General features: G+C 36.2%; 1 long non-coding RNA gene across 4 annotated transcripts; it reads right to left on the reverse strand.

Annotated features, from left to right (window-relative positions):
* Window positions 1-1097: 1097 nt before the first annotated feature.
* On the reverse strand, window positions 1098-4901 carry LOC141599958 (uncharacterized). Of its 4 annotated transcripts, XR_012524056.1 has the most exons (5): window positions 4448-4892; window positions 3328-3464; window positions 3082-3138; window positions 2384-2527; window positions 1098-1429 (listed from the first exon to the last, which is right to left on the reverse strand). It is a non-coding gene; the product is annotated as an uncharacterized LOC141599958 (long non-coding RNA). The 4 variants fall into 4 exon arrangements; XR_012524055.1 differs by having other exon boundaries at window positions 2384-3138; window positions 4448-4896; XR_012524057.1 differs by having other exon boundaries at window positions 2384-4333; window positions 4448-4901.
* Window positions 4902-21057: the final 16156 nt, after the last annotated feature.

Raw genomic sequence — 21057 nt, forward strand, 5'->3', positions numbered from 1 at the left:
AATATCGTCCCGGTTACCATAGGTACCAAACCCCTTTTGGATTTGTCCATCTTTGAATCGTCGAAGAATCTTATCAACATAAGACTCTTGACTTAGTGCCAATATCCTCTTGGATCTATCTCTATAGATCCGGATACCTAATATGCGTTGTGCCTCTCCTAAATCCTTCATTTGGAAGTGGTTACCTAACCACTTCTTAACAGAAGATAACATTGGAATATCATTTCCAATGAGTAGTATGTCATCGACATACAAGATTAGGAACACAACATTGCTCCCACTGAATTTCATGTATAAACATGGTTCCTCAATATTTCGAGTGAAACCATTTTCCTTTATAACATGATTGAATCGATGATTCCAACTTCTAGATGCTTGCTTAAGACCATATATGGATCTCTTAAGCTTGCACACTTTGTTAGGATTTTTAGAATCAACAAAACCTTCGGGTTGTATCATGTACACCTCCTTTTCTAAATGCCCATTTAGAAAAGCGGTTTTGACATCCATTTGCCATATTTCATAATCATGAAATGCGGCGATCGCTAACAAAATCCCACTACTACAAATCCCTTACATTGATGACGCTTTTTCAAGCGTTTTTTGACGCTTTAATGCGTCAGTTTTTTGTTTATCGACGCTTTACAAAAGCGTCAATTTTTGGGCCGTCAGTTTTTTTATACGCTTTTTTTTGTCAACAAATTTGACGCTTTTAAGCGTCTTCAGTCATTATTGACGTTTTTTATTGTCAACAAATTTGACGCTTTTAAGCGTCTACAGTGATTATTGACGCTTTCTTTTGTCAACAAATTTGACGCTTTTAAGCGTCTTCAGTGATTATTGACGCTTTCTTTTGTCAACAAATTTGACGCTTTTAAGCGTCTACAGTGATTATTGACGCTTTTATGTGTCACCTGATGAGACAGAATTAGGCGTCAACTATTTATATATTGACGCTTCTTATTGTCACAGTATAATTTCGACTTTTAGATTTTAAAGAATTTAATTTCCTGATAAAATCGTAGAGATTAAATAGACCTATAATGTAGTAGTACTACTAGCGCTATTACTAAATCATGAACAAACATAATGCAATATATATAATGAAGTAGTACCCACGTACTTTTATAAATAATCATACGTCTGATACATATATCGTCTCCATCACAAATACTAGAATTGACAATTTAATTAATATAAACTAGTACTCTGTAGTACGGCAAAATCAAAAATAGTAATAGGGATCCGGTTGATAGTAAAATCTAACATAAAGTTGTCCAAAAAAATTATAAAAATTCTATGTAACTAGCTAGACAAGGACGCTTGGTAGTTTGAATGTCGTAGGGGCTTCAATCGTATAGGCGCAATGTCAAAAGGGGCTTCAATCAACATATGAAGGCGCATCGTCACCATCTTGCGAATTTGAAACCTATAACGGGCAAACAAAATATAATTTATATGAATATATATTTGATTAGTACATATACACTGAAGCCAGGAATAACATAAAACAATAATTTACATGAATATATTTGATTTACATCAAAATTCCAGCAGGAAAACCCAACTCTGATGGAAGCAAAAGTAAATGTTTAAAGATTTTGGGTTTATGATGCTACTATTGCTAGGACTTTGGGTTTATGATGCTATTAGACATACAAACATATAGAAATCAACTCATTTACCTAATGCATTGATATACATCCGTATGATTCATAACAAGAAAGAAAACTGATGTTTCATCATCATACTCCACTATTATCATTTGACAAGTAAGGTAGTATTAAGCTATGGACTAAAGGCATTTGGTAAACTAAACCTGAAGCTCAAGTGCTGTACTAGTCGAATCTCGAGTCTCACGTCTAACAATCATTATGCAAAGCTACACATAACTCTTAATGGCAGTACTACCCATAATTAGGCTCTACTCCACTGATAATACACATTAAAAAATCTCATTAACCAGCAGAAAATCCAAAACAACCACATTATACTCTTAACTACACAGCAATATAAGTATACAAAATTGACATCTCATCAAATCAGAAATGGCAGCACTACCCGTAAATTGGCATTCGTCAAAAATCTCATTAACCAGCAGAAATTCAAAACAACCACATTATAGTCTTAACTGCACAACAATACTCGTCATTTTCTAAGTTAGTTACTGAATATTGGTCCAGCGCTACAAGAAAAGAAAATAAAACTACATTTTTTCCATCTTAGAACCTGACAATAGAACTGTGATTTAATACTCAACATGTCATCTGAAACGAAACTCATCAGAGCATCAATCCAGCACCAAACAGGAAAATAGAAATAGATGACACAAGTAATAAACCCCCTATCAAATAAAACAGAGTAGTAAAAAAATTAAGCGTACCTTAGTCAATGTAATAATCATGGCAGGGACTGCGGATGTGTCAAGACTGTAGAAATTATTCATCACTGACATCAATTGTCGGCTGATCAATTGAAGAACTAGCGTCACCTGAACTCATGGTACTCCTGTACCGCTCAGAGCTGTCTGCACAAACACCGAAGTTCAATCTGTAAGCAGATGCTCCACTAAGATCTAATACTTGACTAGATGTGTAACAATAGTGTTAGGATTAGTTTCACAATGACAACTGCATTGGATTCGGCACATTGTATAATAATTCTAGTTCCCAACCTACCATGCATCTAAATAGTGAAAACTTGAGGTCTGAGATAGTGGAAAAGACAGACTGACAAAAAAAGAGTTGGTTATCAACTAGAAGCAAATCAGTATTACGTCACCGTAGGAGTGGGATACGAGGATAGCGGTTTGAGAAACAGAACAATTTTTGGAATTAAATCACCTAAAGACTTTTACAATTATAACCATTTCTACACAAGCCCCTAAAACATGGCCAAATTGATAAAAGGCTTTGTCTGACATACAGTGTGAGAAACCGAAATGCCAAAATCTGACAGAGGGTGGCAGAATCTAGTGCATCAGTAGAAAGGCAAGTGAGTAATACCTTGATGCCGACACCTAAGTCAAACAAATGATTTCGACGGAGGGAGGGAGTCCCAAAGAAAAGTAATATACGCTACCTTCACACTTGCAATAACATCAGTTTCTCGTATCTTGATTCTTGCTGACCCGTTTGCCTATCATAGATTCAGAGGCAAACAATATAGTCATATTGTACTCCCAAACTTATACAATTAACGCCAAACTTTTACAATTAAACGCAGTTAAAAACTCCATTTGTCTTAAGTCATTTCGTTTACCTCACTAGTTCTTTATGAGAAGTAATTTAATTAAAGGTAAACAAATGATTAGGAAAGAGTTATTACCTGACTTCACTCTAAAAACTCGAGTCCTACACCGAAAAAGCACTCATTTTTCTACCAGTAGAGCCAATTTAGTAATTTACCTATGGAATGCTATGATATTCCACCCAAAAATCATCTTCTCGCATGAATTAATCGATCTTCACATCACAAACAACCAAAAAACTAAAACTGTTAAGAATTATTCTCATGTCAATTAAGACAAAAACAACCCTTGAATAAATGAATCAACTCCACACTATAGATACCACGGCATAGATGGGATATTAACTGATAAACCCACACCATTTATGGAATCACATATTGTTTAAAAGATGACAATGTTCATGAATCAGAAGATAACAAAACCCCCGCTTTTGGATCCAAAGTTGATAATAACCACACACAAATCATGGATTAATTGTAGAAAAACATAGAACCAAAACAAAAACAATCAAAAACTTTTTTACAACAAAAACTGGAACCATGGATTAATTCCAACAATCGTCCACATGAAAATAAGAAAAACAAATTCATATTAAACTAAAATCAGTTGACAATCGAAAAGAAAAAATCGCTTCTGTTGTCATCTTAAAAGATGGAAAATATGTTAAGTTAGATGATAAAGCATCGGAATTACAAAGTGGTTCCTTACTTGAGATTTTGACACATTTGCTTGGAGGGAAGAAGCACTCTAAATTAAGCTCACTTGCAAAGGAAGCGGGATTCGTTAGAAGGAAAAAAAGAAAAAAAAACAGACTATGAAATCCCAAACACCACAGTTCTGTTAATTTTAACGAATGATTATAGTTCAGTTACTACTCCAGATTTGCTATCCGTATATGACAAAGTTAACTCACAGTTTCATAGATTAATTGAAAGGGAAAAAAATGAGACCGATAGCGTACTAGTATAAGAGACGCAACCGAATCAATACGTGCTCAAAAACCCATATTTGGTGCCAGAATTCTCCCAGGAGGACCATAAAGTAGTACATGTGGCAGCCTGTTCTCACTAGTCAGCCTATCAACTACGCCACACATTTACATTAGTCGTTTACATCCAACATGTCATATCGCCATCAATTTACTACTTAATTTGAATTAAACATACGAAATTGAACTGAATTGAATTGAATACTTACTAGTGTCGATAATGTCGCGGTGCGCCTTGGCGTCGGCGAGAGAGTGAGGACGGTATTTTTCTACCCATGGCGTGATTTTGCTCTTATCAGATGATTGTTCGACCTCCATTGAAGTCGCGGATTCCGACATTATCCTGGATTTTCTAGGGTTTCAATCTTTCAATTTCAATTTCAATTTATGTTTCTAATCGATTATTGTTGGGAGATTTTTTATTATTGTTGAGAAGATAAATTTTTGGTTATTGCTGAGAGTGTTTTGGTTATTGTGTTGCATTAATTTATTAAGGGTTTTGTTCAATGAAAATAGAAAATGGGAGACGGCTAGAAGAAGATGAACATTATTGAACAAGCAAATTAATTTAGGCGGAATATCCTAGGCGCAAGGAATTTTGGTGAATTTTCAATTTTTTAATAATTGCGCCTAATTATGTGGTTGACACTCTATTAAAGCGTCAATAGTGAAACGTCATAAATACAAGGGATTTGTAGTAGTGTCCGTATGGATCTTAGCATGGCTACGGGGGCGAAGGTCTCATCATAATGGAGACCTTGGACTTGGGTAAATCCTTTTGCCACTAGCCTAGCTTTGTAGACATCGTCATGTCCTTCTATGCCATTTTTGACCTTGAATATCCATTTGCATTGGAGGGGTCTTGCCCCTTTAGGCAATTCTACCAAGTCCCAAACTTGGTTTTCAAGCATAGAATCCATTTCGGACTTCATGGCTTCAAGCCATAAGGTGGAATTAGGACTAGAGATTGCGGCCTTGTAGGTGGCGGGCTCGTCACTTTCCATAAGCAACACATCGAGTGTTCCATCTTCCTCGATAAGTCCCACATATCGATCGGGATGGCGAATTACTCGGCCCGTCCTTCTTAGTGGAGGAGGTACAACCGCGTTAGAGGACGAAGGAACATCTTCTTGCGTCTCTACCTCGGTTTGTGGCTCTTGAACTTCATCAAGTTCAAAATTTCTCCCACTCTGTCTCTTAGAAATAAATTCTTTTTCTAAGAAGACAGCCTCGCAAGACACAAACACTTTATGATCTTGAGGTTTGTAGAAGTAATATCCTCGAGAGGTCGAGGGGTAACCTACAAAGGTGCATTTTTCGGATCTTGGGGCAAGCTTGTTGTCGTTCTTAGTTTTGACGTAAGCATCACATCCCCAAATCTTCATATAGGATATATTTGGGATCTTACCCGTCCACATCTCACACGGAGTCTTTTCGGTGGACTTTGTGGGACTATTATTCAAAGATCGAATTGCGGTTTGTATCGCAAATCCCCAAAACGAGTTCGGTAACTCGGTTTGACTCATCATGGATCGAACCATATCAAGTAAGGTTCGATTTCTCCTTTCGGCAACACCATTAAGTTGAGGTGTTCCGGGTGGAGAAAGTTGTGATATAATACCACGACTTTTCAAGTGTGAATCAAATTCAAGGCTAAGGTATTCCCCACCACGATCGGATCGTAGTGCCTTAATCCTTTTATTCAATTGGTTCTCTACTTCGTTTTGAAATTCCTTGAATTTCTCAAACGCTTCACTCTTATGTTTAATTAAATAGATATACCCATATCTACTTAAATCATCGGTGAAGGTTATGAAGTAGTCATAATTACCACGAGCGGTGATAGTCAATGGTCCACATACATCGGTGTGTATGAGTCCCAATAGCTCACTAGCTCGTGTCCCTTTACCACTAAAAGGATTACGAGTCATTTTGCCAATTAGGCAATATTCGCATGTACCATATGATTGATAATCAAATGGTGTAATCACATTAGTTGAAATTAATCTTTTGATGCGATTCTCGTTTATGTGACCTAATCGACAATGCCAAATGAACGCTTCACTTGGGTCACTTGTTTTGAGTTTCTTTGATTGAATGTTATAAATATCTTTTGTCGGATTTGAGGTCTCTAAAATGTAAATGCCATTGATGGAAGTAGCTTGGCCAATAACCAAATCATTCCTAGAAATAGTACAACAATTGTTCTTAATGGCAAAACAAAAACCGTCCATGTCTAGCATGGCGATTGAAATAATATTTTTAGAGAGTGTAGGTACATAAAAACAATTATGCAAATACAACTCAAATCCACTTGGCAAAGCTAAAACATAAGTTCCCTTGGATTCGGCCGCTACCCGAGCTCCATTTCCAAGGCGTAGATCCACATCTCCCTTGCTAAGCCTCTCCACATCTCTTAAACCCTGTAAATGATTACAAAGGTGAGAACCACAACCGGTATCTAGTACCCATGTCGTAGTGGAAGTATAATTTATATCAATAACATAAATTTCTTTAGGAATTGTACCTTTTGGAGTAATGAGTCCTTCCCTTATATTTCGCAAATACATAGGGCAATTCCTAAGCCAATGTCCCATGCCATAGCAATAATGGCACTCATCATTAACTTGTTTGAAGTTTTTGATTTTCTTTCCTTTCTTCTTGAACCTCTTGCCCTTTGTAGCAAGAACTTGATTGCTAGAGCTCCCACTAGCTTTGGTATCTTTATCTTCCAGAGACAAAGACCCTATAGCTTGCATGAGGTAGTCTTCCTGAGACGGACTCACACGAGGTCTAGTAGTAGTGGGTGGTTTAGAAGAGGTGATGAAATTAAGGTTTCCATCCGAACCTATCCCGAAATGAAGTTCTCTAGTTGTATCGAAATCGTTGTTGGAGCAAATGTCGTCAAGAACATTGTGATAAGAATCAATAGTAATTGGTGCGGTAGCATTTGATGGATTCATTGTTTTAGAACTACAAATATGGAGGAAAAGGAAATATTAACATTTGTCTTTTAAAAATCATACTTGTAAAATATTAACAAGATATGAACATTTATATAGTGACCTCTACCCAACTATAATAAATGATTCCAAGACCCAAATTCATATCGACTTAGGCACGGTGGGGCCGATACATCCTTTATCAATATAACTCGGTGGATTAACGTTTAATCGATTCTACTTTTAGAACTCTTTGTCGATAATATTACATTAACAATTATCTATAGCCCAAAACACATCGACAAGGGCACGGTGGGGCCGATACATCCCTTATCAAATACTTTTGTTGAGTTCAATCCAAATTTCGAATAAATGTGTCCATGATCCAAACCCACATTAACTTGGGCACGGTGGGGCCGATACATCCCTCATCAACATGAATTCGGTGGATTAACATTCATCACCCACTTCCCCTACGTAACAAGGTTTGTACCCCGGTGTGGCCGAGTGCACTCCCTCACGAAATAGGTTTTCATGGTTTCTACTATTTGGTAAGGCTATGTCTCAATTGATAGTTTTAGCGAGAGGTCATGTCAATTTATTATCTATCACGTTTTAAGTGAACTAAAGCGGTGAACTACGATAATTCTAATTGACACGGTCGATAAACTCGATAAAAAGACAATGCATGTTTAGTTATGGCGATTTAGCGATGCATGTGACATAAAATAAAATGCAAGCAAAAAGATAAATAAATCCTAGTATGGCCTTCCTAAAATAGAAAAACTATTTAACTATTACATATTCGGAAACCAACTCCATTGGTCCCTTGAACTTCGGTTGTGGCACACATCTCGAGGTAACACCGTCTTTATGTATCGCCATTCTTGAAGAAATCCGTCTTTTGGAACTCCGGAAGGATTAAAATTACAAAACAAATTACATAATTTCCTATTATACATTTGTAACTAAAATAAAATAAATCTATTAAATTACAAAACGATGATACGAGATCACAATAAAAATTACAACCGAATCGATATTCCCATACATTTCGGGAAATACCAATTAAATCTAAGGCCATACTAAGTAAAATTACATAATTCAAAAATTACATAAATTAAAATTATGACAATCATAAAGAAAATGCAGCATTATAATATGTATGAACATGCTCAATTTATGCTAAATCGCCTTTAAATTGCCAATATCGTATATTACTCGGTTTTTACAGATTTGCGTGATTTCAACATTTTACAATCACAAAAATACATAAACTCATATTTATGCATAAGTTAATTACCCTAACCTCTTAGGACTCAAAATTTAGTCTTCACTAATAATTTGATCATAATTAACCCATATTTTATAAAATTGTTCATAAATGGACTAAAAATTACAAAAATAAGCTATTAAACTTCAAATAAATCACAAAATTTCAAATAAATTCAAAATTTGAAATTTAAACTCATGAACATTCTGGAAAAATTCCATGACACTCATAATGTTCAAAATCTTAGGTTAAAAAAAAAGTTCGAAAATTTTCCGGAAAAACAATGTTGCGGTTTATAGATTTTAATAAAATAATCATAAAAACATGGAAAAATTATTTTCATTAACTTTTCAATTTTAGATCTGAAAAATATAATAAAATGCAACATTAGACGTTTTTCCTAAGTCATAGATTATGTTTTATTAATTTTCAACTAATAATGTCACTATTTATGCTATTTTTCTTCAAAAATCCATAAATCATGCAAAAAGACTTCTTTATAGCCAATTATTTTACACACATCTTGTAAAATTGCATGTGACAACATATTAATTTTCTATGACCAGATTCGAAATTTAACTCATATTAAACTATTTTTTACTTAAATCCGAAATTAATAAAGAAAAATTCAATTTTCGAGCATAACAAGTCCAAAAATTATGAAAATTTACAGGTTATCTCAAAATAATATATGCGACAACATATCAAAAAACCAAGTGAAAATTCGAAGTATAGCTATTTTTAGACCAAAATTGACATTTTTACTCATAAAATCACATTTAAATGCCATTATTGTAAATTATGAACAATAAAAATCCGAAAAATTAACCAAAATATCCTAAAAAATTTTAGGACCAGAAATATTAACATGCATGTAATAATTTCGTGGTATATCATAATAACACAAATTTTACAAGTTTTATTTGTTATTCTTATAACTCGGAAAAACTTTTAACCAATTTGCATGCAAATAACCGTGACTCTTGATACCGATTGAAGGAAATGTAGATTCATATACATACTAACATACTCATATATGTCTAATTAATTTGTCATAAAATTAAAACGGATTTTATGCATGCAAACAAAATATAAATAGAAGAGAAATCACATCCTTACATTGATGTTTCGGTTTTATTGGGCACAAAAGAAATCTCCTTTTCTTTTGTTCTTGAGCTTTCCTTATGGATGAACAAGATCTAAGTATAAGATCTCTCCCTAAGCTTTATACCCAAGGCTTTCTCTTAATCTAATTAATATTATTTTGAGCTAGTATAATATTAATCTAGGTAGAAAATTGAACCAAAAATAAATTGTAACACTTGAATATTTTCGGTTTTTATGAGAGATGATTAGGAGGATTTATTCTCTCTAGGATTGTTATTTTTGGAAGAACAAGTGAATGAATATGATACAAAACATTTTGTATATAATTAGGTAAAAATATGAGAAAACCATCATGGTTTTCTCTTCTCAAAAACCGGGTGGTAGGGGGGGCTTTTGGGTGAGCCAATGCATGAAGTTGTTGCTCTTAACAATGTTCATAGGCTTGCATGGCTAGACCATTAGGTAATTATTATGTTTACTTAATAAATTAATCAACACAATATTAACCCAATACCCCATTATTTCGGTATAATCATAATATGGTGTCCATATTATTTTTGTCAATTTCTCAATATGTAACATGTCACATATAACATAATTTGTTATGTATTTTTAACATATTAAAAATCAACGTATTAATAAAAATACGTCATATACAAAAATCGATTTAGTAATTTCATAATTACTTGTGCCGAAATATTTTTACCAATTTATAAATCGCATTTACAAAAATTCATTCAATTCCGATTGTTTCCTTAAACAATAATTTCATTCGAGTAATGAAACAATTCGATTACTCAGACCGTATCTCATTTAATCACATTTCAATATGATACGTAAATTTTACTTCCAAAATCGTCCGTCAATTTTCAAGTAATTTAATTAACTCGTAACGTTATACGATTAATTAAATAATCAATTAAGAGTATTGCCCTTTAGGTATGACCTAGGGGTCAACTGATCACCACCGTCGTCACACGACAAGAATAATGTCAAACTCTAGTCAGCCAATCATTACCGATATATGTTGACCAGTTGACAGTAACAATATTACTTCCCAATTGCATTCATTTTAATGAGACTTAAACATGTGATCGTCATGATCAACAGTCGTGATCGCATTATTGTCGGAGGACATATATTCCAACATTGATCACCATTGCATCTTGCTTACTTGACTATTGAAAATTCTAGAGAAATGGTTTAATCTATCTAGGATTGTTTGAAGCAAACTTGTTGTGTGTTGATTTGGTTTAAAGGATTCACATAATAAGTAGAAAAGTTTATGTCTTTTTCTCATTTTTATGATTTAATCTTATGAGAATTGATCCTAGCTTGAATATTTTGGTAAAGTTCTTAATGCTCATGTTTAGTTGTGTTTCATGATTTTATGAATTGTTGACCAAACTTTAAGGGGACACATAGATGGTTTAATTTGTGTGTGCTAATATCTTGATATTGTGGTATTGGGTGGATAACATTAAGAGAGTAAAAGAGAGTCAAGCTTTATCATTTGTTGGTTACTAAGAAGAGATTACACCAAGTTCTTTCTCATTATTGATTGTTGCCTATTAAGTGTTTGTTGTATTGCCACAATAGCAAAGTTTCCATTGTTACTCTTTCTCATGTTGTTTTTCCAACCAAAGAATTCTCCTTTTATGTTTACTACAAGTTGAACATTGTTAATATCCATTGTTTGTGACTAGTTCAAATTGTTGAGTTCAAATTTTCTTTAGTGTCTTAATTGGTAGTTAGAGTCTTAATTAGTATTCAATAGTTTACAATTCAAGTCTATAGTTTAAAAGTCCTTCTCTTGTTATCGACCTTTACTTGCACTATATTGTTTTATCCATTAGAGTAATCTAGAGTATAGTTTGGCTTATAAATTGTTAATTTGGTAGTTAATTCTAGTATTACGTCACCTAGTCTTTTAGCTATCAAATTTTGGCGCGGTTGCCGGGGAAGGCAACATAGCTAAAGCTTGTTTTTGAACTATTGGTCTTTAATTAGTGTAGTTATTCTTTGTAAATATAGGGCTCCTTTACTTGCCTTAGTTAGTTTACTTCTTTGATTTGATGGCTACTCGTTATTGTCTCCAAACTCATGGTGAACCATTTTACAAGTTTTTTAATAGAATGAAAGAGTTTAACTCTCTACGTGAATACCCTTATGAGACGAGAAAGCTTTGTAATGTGGTATATAATGGGTTGAATAAAGAAACTTTGTTCCTTACCGATAAATTGACTAATCAAGATTTTTTTGGCAATACCTATAACTATGAAGAGAAGTGGAAATTTTTCCTTATGTTGGCTCTTGCGTGTAAACAATTGGAGTTGAGAAATTCACCCCTTAGTGTAGCATGTGAGGCTATTCATAGTGAGGAGCCTCAAATTGAGGATGACTGGTGCCCCATGGGTAAGAGTTATAGTTGTGACTTGACTACTTCACCTCCCTTACAACCCACTTGTGTTTCTAGTGACCCTCCTTGTGATGATTCTCCGATTCTTAGTTATGTGAGTGAGCATTCTACTCTTGAGAGATCGTTGAGTGAATTAGTTAATGAAGTAGAACATAAAGAGGTTATTCACACTTTAGACAATGAGTGTGTTGATGATGGTTCCTATGATTAAGAGAATGATCTTTAGGTTGAAAACCCTCCTCCCCTTAATCTTGATACGAGCTACTCTTATGAAGAGTATTGTTTTTGGGATGATGAGATGGATGCTTATGTTTTCACCACACTTCCATGCCACTCCCCCGTTGTGCTATCTACCGACACCTTGTGCACTAGTGATGATGGTTACTCGAGTAATAGTCATGTGGATGAGGACAACTCCTCGGTCCTTAGTGGCCTTGGTAAGGGATTGTCGTGTGAGGAGTCATTGGGTCATATTGTTGAAAAATATGAACATGAGGGAAGTAAGGTTGAGGAAGAGGTTGTTTGCACATTTGACAACTCTTATTTTGAGGGTCTATTTAATGAGGAAGATGATATGTGTGACTTGAAACCTTCTTTGGCCTTGCCATCCATTGAGATCCCTATTCACATTCCTTGTACCGAAGTTGACGACTCACATCCTGGAAACAACTCTTTGGTTCGTAGTAACTCTTGCCCGAAATTGACCTTTAAAGAATCGGGGAGTGAAGTGTTTGAGAAGAATGACCAAGGAGCAATGATTTTTGAGATGGTTGGGATAGAAAAAGAGAAGGTGAAGGCTCTTGAAGACGTGATTTGGGAACCTCCAAAACCTATGAAACTTGTAAGTGTGGGGGTCAAGGAAGATTTTAAAGAAGAAACGAAAAATGAGTTTGTAGAGGTGTACCCCCTTAAGGAGGAACCTTCTCAAATTTTATTTGAAGTGCCATCCAATTTATTCCCCAAAGAAGCTCACGAGCCACCTCACTCTTGCTTGGTTTTCATCAAGTCCATTCCATCCTTAAAGGAACCATATCGTGACAAGAAACCATTGATTAACCATGAAAACTTCAGACACTTGTCTTGTGTTTACTATTTCCTTACTTATGCTTGCTATGTGGGCGATCTATGCTATGGTCATGCTTCTTGTTTATGGGCTAGTGTGTATGACAAGTTACTAAGAGCGTTGCGTTGTTCTGCTCTTGATTCTTGAAGAAGAAAAATGTTGAAAAGGCGTCGAGCAAAAGACGAAAACCAAAAGCGCTTTACGGGAGGCAACCTGTACTCCTTTCACATTTCTTTACTCTCCTTTGCATTTTTAGTACTCTCCTCCACATTGAGGACAATGTGGAAACTAAGTATGGGGGAGGAGCTTGGTTGTAACATATGTAAGCTTTATTTCATGTTTTGATGCATATTTTTGAAAAAAAAAATAAAAAAGAAAATAAAGAAAAAAAAAACGAAAATCCCGGCTAGGTGAAAACACACAAGGGTGGGCACCTAAGGCAAGATTGGGAAGGTGGCCGAGGATGGAATGAAAACCCGAAAGGGCATTCCGGGCAAAATGAAGAAACGAGTGGGAGCCACCATGAGAGGTAAGGAAAAAGCTAAGGTGAAAACCCGAAAGGGTACCTTAGGCAAAATGAGGGATTTTCGGAAAAAAAAAAATTGAAAAATTAAAAAATGTAACACCAAAAAGATGGAGGGATAAGAAGGGAGTGATAAGGAGGGTCTTGGAAGAAGGTTAGCTTTAGGACTTAATTTCTTTTTGAGTCACAAAAATATATCCCATATTGGTGGTTTCTTCTTGGGTTGCTAGGTTGTGAATGTTGTGGTGTTGTCCAACTTAGTAACCATGACTTGCATTTGTATGGAGTGATAAGGGGGTGTTATAAGTAGTGATGAGTTGTGATTGATAGGAGGATTTTGATGGGTCACTTTGCTATTTCCATGGGATAAGGCAAGAGTGACCATTAGTACTTCTTTGGTGATAAAAGAAGGGTGGAGTTGCGTGATGAATCGGTGTTGGAGTTGTGTCGTGTCTTGTGTGAGGGATGGTATAAGGAGGGTGAGTGAGAGAAGAGTTTGTGTCAACTTTCAGTCTAGATTTTCTCTTTTATTGGTGGTTTGTCAAGAGGGAGGTATAAGAAGGAAGAGGTTAAGGAAGAGTGATCATTTACACTCATGCTCGCTTGTAGACTTGTTCAATTGTTTGTCTTGGGTTTTGCTCGGGACGAGCAAAAGTCTAAGTGTGGGGGTATTTAATAGAGTCAAATAGTGTCCGTCTAATTAGGTAATTTAAAGTGAATAAACTTGTCACAAAGCCAGTTTTGAGTGTTAATCGTTTTATTTACCGGCCAATCCACTTTGGTTGTAACTTGGGTCAATTGAACTTGTTTTTGGCATTTTAATCTCAAGGGTATTTGAAGTGTTTCATGATGATAAGTTGAGGTGAAGAAATCGTTTTTGTACAAGCCGAATTAGGGGTCAAACCCGAGTCACGGTCAACCAAAGTGAAGAAGGAGAGCCAAGAGTAAGCCAAGAGAATAAGTGCAAAGTCAAGAGAAGCAAACAAAAGGAAGATGAAGCCTTGGAATGCGCAAACAAGAGCCAAAATGAAGAATTCAAAACTCGGTTTCACAAGGGTCAACTTCAAACGAGAATATCTAGAGTTCTAGACCTCGTATCGATGCAACGCCAAATCTTTCCTCTTGGTGTAATTTCATTCAAAGTTCTCTCTAATGTCTTTTAATGTTACCAAATACTCTTTTCTTGTGCTTAATTTCTTATGTTAAGTGAATGACTGCATGGTTTGATCACCCTTGCATCTTGCTTACTTGACTATTAAAAATTCTAGAGAAATGGTTTAATCTATCTAGGATTGTTTGAAGCAAACTTGTTGTGTGTTGATTTGGTTTAATGGATTCACATAATAAGTAGGAAAGTTTATGTCTTTTTCTCATTTTTATGATTTAATCTTGTGAGAATCGATCCTAGCTTGAATATCTTGGTAAAGTTCTTAATGCTCATGTTTAGTTGTCATTCATGATTTAATGAATTGTTGACTAAACTTGAAGGGGACACATAGATGGTTTAATTTGTGTGTGCTATTATCTTGATATTGTGGTATTGGGTGGATAACATTAAGAGAGTAAAGGAGAGTCAAGCTTTATCATTTGTTAGTTACTAAGAAGAGATTACACCAAGTTCTCTCACATTATTGATTGTTTCCTATTAAGTGTTTGTTGTATTGCCACAATAGCAAAGTTTCCATTGTTACTCTTTCTCATGTTGTTTTTCCAACCAAAGAATTATCCTTTTATGTTTACTACAAGTTGAACATTGTTAATATCCATTGTTTGTGACTAGTTCAAATTGTTGAGTTCAAATTGTCATTAGTGTCTTAATTGGTAGTTAGAGTCTTAATTAGTATTCAATAGTTTACAATTCAAGTCTTTAGTTTAAAAGTCCTTCTCTTGGGATCGACCCTTAGTTGCACTATATTGCTTTATCCATTAGAGTAATCTAGAGTATAGTTTGGCTTATAAATTGTTAATTTGGTAGTTAATTCAAGTATTACATCACCTAGTCTTTTAGCTATCACTCCAACTAGGGGCTTCGCTCGAGTATTCATTTCTCGACAGCGCAACAGTATTTTTGTAGTATTGCTCAATTCTTCATTCTCCCCAGCGCAGCAGTATTTTGCAGTATTGCTCAAATCGTTATATCCAGCGCAATAGTATTTTGCAGTATTGCTCACCCAAGGTTTTTTCCATGACGATCAAGATGTTGCTAATCGTCATTTCTCTCCAGCGCAGCAATAATTTGCAGTATTGCTCAACCAACGAGAGTTTGCTTGAGGACAGAGACAGGCAGATTCCCAGAGTCATGGATATTTTTCACCCAACGAGAGTTTACTTAAGGACAAAGACAAGCAGATTCCTAGAGTCATCAATACGTTCCCCAATGAGAGTTTGCTTGAGGACAAAGACAGGCAGGTTCCCCAGTTATGATTTCTTCTTATCGCTGGCGAGCCTCCTTAGGTAGTCTAATGAACTTTAAACAACCCTCCCCAATAGTCGACAATCTCTAAATTGTTCCCGACGACAAGTCCTTGGCTCAGACCCCTTGAGCCACCTCGCGTCGCCATGGTCGTCAGGTTGTAATCATCAATTGACCTGATGGCTATACTTTGCCTTTCGCCTTGACCAAGCCTCAGTCAAAGAGGGGGCTCTGTAGATACCTCATTTCTACACCTCCCGCCAACCACCCAGTGATGATTAGGCCGCATGTTTGGTACGCGGAATAATTTATGACAGTCCGTAAGTTTATCGTCAAGAGATAGCTCAAATAGTTGTGTCTACCCCTTGGTCGTCATCTACGCGCCGATACGATCATTTTGACAGTGATTAGAGTTCATTAGGAGTCCGGGTCAAAAACCGCTTCATTTTCTAAGAAACCTTTTAAAATGCCTAGTCGAAATGATCTAGAATAATCCGGATATTTATTCCATAAATTAATTTTATGTCTTTTGGTAAAATATATATCGTAAATTATATTTTGAGGAATAAGGAAGTAGAGATCCACCGCAATTCCATAAAAGAAACGCGGAAATCTTTCTTCCGCAGGAGGAAACCACTGGGGAAATGACGCAACAGATGCTGCGCCTCTTGGAAGGATCGCAGCAGCTGCTGCGCCCCTTCTCCAGCTCGTTTATGCCTGTTTTCAGATTTTTCCGTGATTTGTTTTCAAAGTTTGAGTTATTCCATAACTTTTCACATTTTTTAGTACAAAGAAGGACCTTCGTTCCACATATTTTTCACACGAGTGTCCGCCCTTCTCTTCTCCCTTTGCATTCTAAGACCATGCTGCAAGCTTTCGACGCCTACATGCTTGATCAATCGACCACGCAAGCTCAGATCATTCTGAGTTCCAGTCACGTTGCATGACTGACCAATTTGATCACTACTCATCAATCAACTTAATCTAAATCCTCTAATGAGGGCACTTTCTTCATACATTCGAGTCGAGCAATCACTAAACATTTACTTAGGCAATCTCGTTTCGTCAATCATTTAAGTCTAAGGGTGTAAATCCCATATTTTTATTGTATTTTATTTTTGTACTCATTATTGTAAGATTTACGTCAAAAATATATTCAAAACCGACTTCTAAAAACCCTTTTATCAAATCGTTTTTACGGATCAGCAGCAACCAGACGTCGAGAAGTAACGCAGCAGCTGCTGCGCCTCTTTGAAGGGTCGCAGCATCTGTTGCGCCTCTTCCAGAGGCTACCGCTACTTCTGCTTGTCTTCTTCTTCCACGGTTTTTTCTCTTGTTTCGTTCCTTTTGTTTTGATTCTTACTTTCTTTCTTTTCTTTGTTTATAAAATAAATTTTAATGTTTATCTTTCAAATTATCACGTTTTATGTAAGACTTAATCCCTTATAATCAATATTTGCGGGTGTTCGTCATTAAATCAAACCCGGATTTTAGAAACTCGATTTGTTCATGTCAAGCTTCTGGAATTCAACCATTGTACAAGCTTCCATTTCTTCTTTCCAGTTTATTACGTTCTTTCGAGTTACTTTCCGTCTTCGTAAATAAACCTAATTCGTTTTAATCCGTTTATAATTCGTTTCTAACTCGTTTCGATCCGTTTTGATTCTTGTTTAACGCTTTTATGACGGTTTCGTATGTAATTAAAATATTAAATCACTTTCACTTGAGTCGAATATCGATAATCAATCATAAAACATACAAACAAATATTAACAAACCCGCAGTTCTGACTTCACATTCAGAGCTCAACCCAGGAACAGACGCAGTGATAGCCGCACCTCTTCCAAGGGACGCAGCAGTGCTGCGCCTATTCTGGGGTGGTTTCTGCCCCTGAACTCTTTTCGTTTTGACATAGTTTTTCTAATTAGGATTCTAATCAACTACTATATCAGTGAACACGTAGTTTATCAATTGTAATTTATTTCTTTATTTCATTATTATTATGCATGATTTATTTACTTGGTTTTCAGATGTAATTTAATCTAACATCTATTTCGACCCAATTAAGTGCTAAATTACGTGTTCACCGATATAGTCTATTTCACATACTAGGATTAAAAAGTTGTTTGTTGCATTGCATGCATATAATCGACGACATATCAAATATTAATGATTTCTCCAATCATTAGTACAGGCCGCTATCGAGGCGGGCGAGATTAGGTGTTCAGTAAAAGGACTTCCTTATACGTACCCTCACCCCTGACTTCGGATCTCTGTGAACATCCTTGTTCATTGGCATCCACGAGAGTCATTCTAGACATAAAATGCTAAGGATAACGAGTTCTTAGTGTTCATGTCACTACATTGTGTCTTGATGTAATACTCCGTATTTTATATCGCTAATTGAGTCGAGTTAATTGTTTAGTCGTATAGATATCGTAAGATCGAGTTATCGTAAACATGTTAAGACGGGTTTAATTGAACGAAGTCACGTCAACTAATTCTTTTACTACACTTACCCATTTACCCGTTGACCCAAGCCCGTTTACCCATGACCCAATTAACCAACTAACCTAAGTTTAACCTAATTCTACCCTAACCCTACAAAACCCCACTCCCTCACCCGCCTATCATTTTCAGCGGCACATTTCCCAACAAACACACAAAACGAGAGAGGGAGAGTGAGTGTGGGTGTTGTCGGAGCAGCAAGGAGGGCCTTAGGGTGGTTGTCGACGTCCTTAGTTAACCCTGGTGGCTGTTGAGGTGGCGGAAAAAGCTATGGGTGCAACTTTCTCTTTTGTTTTCGTTTTCTGTCGGGTTTTTGTTTGTGGTGTCGTGACTCAGGGAGGGGGTGTTGGTGGCTGGTGTCGGGGATATGGTATTGGGTGGTTTGGGTCGTCTCTATTGGCGGAGGTTAGGGAGGTTCTTGGCGGCAGAATTGGCGGCGAGAGGTGTTGTTGACAGGTGATCGGAGCCATTTGGTGTTCACAATTAAGCATATGTGGTCGTTGGTCAATGGTCGATACAAAACACAATTTATACTCCACGAGCAACTCTACAATTAGTAAATAGGCAAGTAAAGGTCGGATCCCAAGGGACGGGTATTGAAATGAGAATTCTATTGTAACTAGTAGTGTCTAGGGGTGTCACAAATTGGGTTGATGTAGAAGGTTACTAAACTAAAATAACAATGAAAATAAACTAGCAAGATGAATAAAATAAGGGGTGTAAACAATTGATTAAAGGCACTAGGGTGTCATGGGTTCATAGGGGATTCATGGGATATGATCATACAAACATGTTCTCAAATTATAAGCAAGCAATTATTGTTGTGATGGATTGAGTTGGGTTATATCTTACAATCCTAGGAAAGTTTGGGTCCCGGAGCCGAATCGTTTTGATTGTACAACACCTACAAGTCGACTTAATCTTTCCTACTCAACACATGCATGGTCTAACAAGACTCGAGTTGGGTTATGTCTTACAAGTCAAGTTGAAAGGATAGAAGATGATAGTAAATGCAAGGATTCATAGGCTTAGCATTTCATCAAATATAACATGTGCATGTATTAAGATCAAAACAAGCAAGCAAATAAGATATGAAAGCATATTAATTTAAGCATGAATCATTCCCCATGTTGGTTTCCCCTAATCACCCATTAAACCCTAGCTAAGAGACTACTCACTCATTATCATATTGATCATGCTAGAAAGGTTGTCAATCATACTAACATAATGAAACATGATGAATAAATGAAAGTAATTAGCAATAATTAAAAAGGGATTAAGAGATTATACCTACTAATGATTCCAATAATAAAGATGCAAAGAATAATAGAAGAACTTGATGATTGATGGAAGGTTGTCAATCTCCCAATAAACCCAATAATCTTCTAATTACCCAAAATAAAGGAAGAACAAGAGAGAGATTAAAGAACTAAAACTTGGATTAAAACTTGATTAATACTTGATTACAATATTGAAGAGAGATTTGATTGATATTAACTACACTAATTATTGATAAGAAGAACATGCTCCTCTAATTAGACTAATGGGGTATTTATAGTGAAAATTAGGGAGGATGCATTAGGGTTAACTAAGGGCTAAACTAGTAATTACACTTTTTAAGTTGAGCAAGGAGACTCCGGTATTGTCCGAGAGAAGGGCTTCTCTTATCGTGGCTTGAAGAACGAAAACGTCTTTGTCATCGAAATCCGTGCGGATGGGAAAGTCGGGACGGCCGGATCTTGGCTGGAGAATCCGAGCGGATTCTTGGTCAAGACGCTCGGATTGGCGACGGGGAATCCGAGCGGATTCCTTTGAAGGACGCTCGGATTGGCGAGGGCGGACGGACGGATTGTGTACAATCCGTTCGGATTGTCTGGCAGCAGCTTTTCTTCTTCTTTTCTTCCCTTTTCTTCATGAATTCCTTGGGGATTTCCTTGGGGACTTCCTTGGGGACTCAAGGATCCTTTTCTCAACAATGCTCTTCTACTATAATATGTACAAAGGCCTTCTAGTCTTGTCTCTCCTTGATGCTTGGTCATTGAATACGATCAATTTAGCCTCGTTTTGCCATGAAAATGCAAGATTCTTACTCCTTTCCTACCAAGGGATCAAAATCTCAAAGAATATGCAAAACAAAGAACTAAAGATAAGAAATGACCCAAATAGGCACTAAAAAGCATGGAAACAATGGTAATTCGGGGGCTAAATATGCGCCAATTATGGTCGCATCAAATATCCCCAAACCGAACCGTTGCTCGTCCCGAGTAAAGAGGTGACAAAGACTAGGACCAATACTAACCTAACCTAATAATAATAGCCGATATGAGACAATTAGCGGGTCTCACTCCGCCCCTTCAACTCACAACAAGACAACCATGAGGTAGGATGCCTTCTTGCAAGGCAAGGTGGGTCTTGCCAAAATGGCGACACATCCAAACATTAAGCACACAAAAACATATAATGGATGCATCTACAAAAAGAATAGCCACTTTCCTCATCTAAGTGGCGGAAATTATCTACTAGGGAAGCAATTCAAGGGTACACAATCCTTCATAGATACAATTTGTTCAAA

This window comes from Silene latifolia, chromosome 9, assembly GCF_048544455.1.
Source record: "Silene latifolia isolate original U9 population chromosome 9, ASM4854445v1, whole genome shotgun sequence".
Lineage (NCBI taxonomy): Eukaryota > Viridiplantae > Streptophyta > Magnoliopsida > Caryophyllales > Caryophyllaceae > Silene > Silene latifolia.